This window comes from Alexandromys fortis, unplaced genomic scaffold, assembly GCF_014885135.2.
Source record: "Alexandromys fortis isolate MF-2015 unplaced genomic scaffold, M_Fortis_MF-2015_v1.1 scaffold_390, whole genome shotgun sequence".
NCBI classification, from domain to species: domain Eukaryota; kingdom Metazoa; phylum Chordata; class Mammalia; order Rodentia; family Cricetidae; genus Alexandromys; species Alexandromys fortis.
In genome coordinates this window covers 493,450-496,509 of record NW_026068261.1, presented here as the reverse complement: position 1 = coordinate 496,509, position 3,060 = coordinate 493,450, and the positions used below count along the sequence as shown (strand labels likewise).

The 3,060-nt window shown below is 49.2% G+C and overlaps 1 pseudogene; it reads right to left on the bottom strand.

Annotated features, from left to right (window-relative positions):
• Nucleotides 1-947: 947 nt before the first annotated feature.
• LOC126494417 (nicotinamide riboside kinase 1-like) lies at nucleotides 948-1,474 on the bottom strand (annotated as a pseudogene).
• Between the last annotated feature and the right edge of the window lie 1,586 nt (nucleotides 1,475-3,060).

Here is a 3,060-nt window from a genome sequence, read left to right as displayed (position 1 = left end):
GAACTTGGCTCCTCTGCAAGGGCAGCAAGTGCCTTTGCCACTGAGCCGTCTCTTCAGCCTTGATTGTTTTAAATTTAGTGCACTTCTTTAGTGCCTTAATGTATATCAGTTCCTAAAATGAGTCCTACAGTCTCACTCAGAAGCTACAACATGCATGCACCAGGCCATCGCTACCACCAGTCGGGTTCAAAGCCCCTGCGTTGTTTCTTCTGTCTCTTTAAGTATTTATTATTTTTATGTGCACGAGTGTTTGCCTGCATGTATATGTCTGCACATCACATGTATACCCAGTGTTCAAGGAACCCAGAAGAGGAGTTACAGACGGTTGTGAACCTGAGTGTGGATTCTGGGACCCGAACCTGGGTCCTTCCCAAAAGCAGAATGCTGCCCTTATCTCCTGAGCCATTCTCTCCAGCCTCAGAGTTCTGTTTTATCCCTTAACAGTGTGTATCTACCAAGCAGCATTTAGCACCCTGGCATAGAGGTTGATCATGTGTAATAAACAGGAAGGAATTACACAGAGATCCTTAGGAAGCCGAGTGAGCAGGTGCAGAGCCTCGGGCAGTGTCTACAGAGCAATGCAAGTCCCCATGTTCACCTGTTCTGATGCTGGGATCACGGGTCTATGAACCTGTCACTGGGTTTCCATGCACATTTGCCAGCCAGTAGCTCTAATCTCCCATCAAAGTCTTAAATGCTTCTTGTTTATTTTTATTCAGAAACTGTTTTTAGTCAGGTGTAATGTTGCATGCCCTTTAATCCCACTGTAGCACGGATTCTAATTGGTCTTAATAATGAAAACCTGGAGTTCACGATCCGGCGTGAAATCGGAAAGATCAGAGAAGGAGAGCAGCCAGTCACTAGTTCATACCTCTGCTTCATACCAAAGAACGATCCTGTTCCTACGAATTCTCAGACTGAACCCTGAGCTCCTGTCTGCTCCCACCTTATATTTCTCTCTCCTCTTTAGATCTCTTTCTGTCTAGGTAAACAATCTCCCAGGTGATGGTGTTCATTTCTGGTGTTTGTTTTAGGTACATGGGCTGCACATGGCCATTCAAGTACCCTGGAGAGTCCCGAGTACCCGTGTACTCTTTCTCTTAATTCTTCTCATGGGAAGGTCGGAAAGTAGCCTCTGACGCACATGGTGTCCTTGGCTTACAATTAAAGAGAAGGAAACCTTCTTCAATTAAAATGGGAACCCTTGAGCATTTCCAAGGCTGCTGGTGGCGCAGTGTGCTGGGTTTCCCTCCCAACACTAAACAGCTGGCATCATGTTTTTCCTTCCATGTTAAGCACTTCAAGTACTTCACACTGCAAAGACCCATTTTCCTCTGTGTGTGTCTCAGATTCTGATTGAAGAAGCTATCCTGAGATATTTTGCTGCAGTTGGGAAGGTGTTTCCACAGTTCTTAGCCAGAGTAGGCACCTGGCTGTTTGCCACGCCACAAATCCCAATGACAAATGTTTTCATACTTGGCTTTGGAGATCACACCTTCCTAATATTCCCGAAGCCGGTTGGACTTCTCCCCAGCAGGGCTGCTGAGCAGGCTGCACGAGGGTCTCACACACCGCTGCTGGGACTCAGCCCTTGATTATTTTATCCAGCATAGCGGTGGTTAGTGCTGACTGTCCACTCCGCAGGGTCTAAACTCACCTAGAGATAACCCCCGGACACAACTGTGAGGGGCTGCCTGAGAAGGTAAGACCCCTGAGAATGTAAGGATTATCTTTTTATTTTTGTGTGTATGGATACTATGGATACTTTGTGTCGGTGGGGGCCAGCAGGGGACGCTGGATGTCCTGGAACTGGAGTCACATATGGTTGTGAGCTTCCTGGGAATAAAACCTGGGCCCTGTGGAAGAACAGCCTGCTGAGCTGACTCTCTGGCCTTTCACCAAATTTTCTTAATTCTGTGTTTCTAAACCTTGCTTTCCATCGTTATCAGCGGCGCTCATCACGAGGCGCCCGTGCCTCCCCACCTGTTGCCTCTCAGCTCTGAATCCATTTTCTCACAGCCGCGTCCTTTGCAGCCAGAGCAATTTAAAGTTTTGCCAGCAGAGGGCGCAGGAAGGACGGGGCCCGAGGAAATGCTGGCTGCTGGAGTTTGCTGGCTTCCTGGTGGCTGCAGTCGGGGGTCAGCGAAGCCACTCAAGGGTCTCGGTCCCTGGTGCGTGTTAGGGACACGCCTTCCGTCCATGCACTGACCTCGGCCACCGGTCCCCTCCAGACTGTACCCCAGGATAGAAGGGATGTCGTCTGTCAGCGGGGCCTCATGCTGCCTGCCCTGGGTTCTGGTGCAGAAGTGAGAGGCAGCGCCTTCCACATTTGCCTTTGCATGGGTGCTCTCACTCAGCCCGGGAAGGCTTCTGGGTTGTCCTTACTTGGTTGTAGCTGCTCCCCCATTGCTTACTAAGCTACAATCTCTGTCAAATACTCAGGTTACCTGTTGACTCCTGTCTACTGACTGTACCTTGAATCCTTGGCGGACATCTTTTTGTTTGATTGGTTTTTGGATTTGGGGTTTGTTTTTCCATGTTTATTTTCATTTTATGTGTGTGAATGCTATGTCTGCTTGTATGTATGAAAATCACGTGTGTGCCTGGTGTCCACGGAGGGCAAAAGAGGTCGTCGGATCCCCTGGAACTGGAGTTAGAGACATTGTGAGCCACCTTGTTGGTGCTGGTAGCCTAACGTTTGCCTGTTCTCTGGAAGAGTAGCCAGTGCTCTTAACCGCTGAGCCATCTCTCAAGTTTCAGGTTATTTTAGATATCGTGTGTGTGTGTGTGTGTGTGTGTGTGTGTGTGTTGTCCTAGGACACTGTTTGAACTGTCAGCTCTCTGTTTATACCACGTGGACCCCAGAGATAGAACCTAAGTCACCAGGCATTGGGGGGAGCAAGCATCTTTACCAGCTGAGACATCTCCCCAGCTCCAGATTTGGGGGTTCTTGAGACATTCCCAGGTAGCCCAGCAAGCCTCCATCTCACTATGGAGTGGAAGAAGATCTCAAACTCCTGACCATCCTGCGTCTGCCTCCTAGGTTTGGGGCTACAGGCA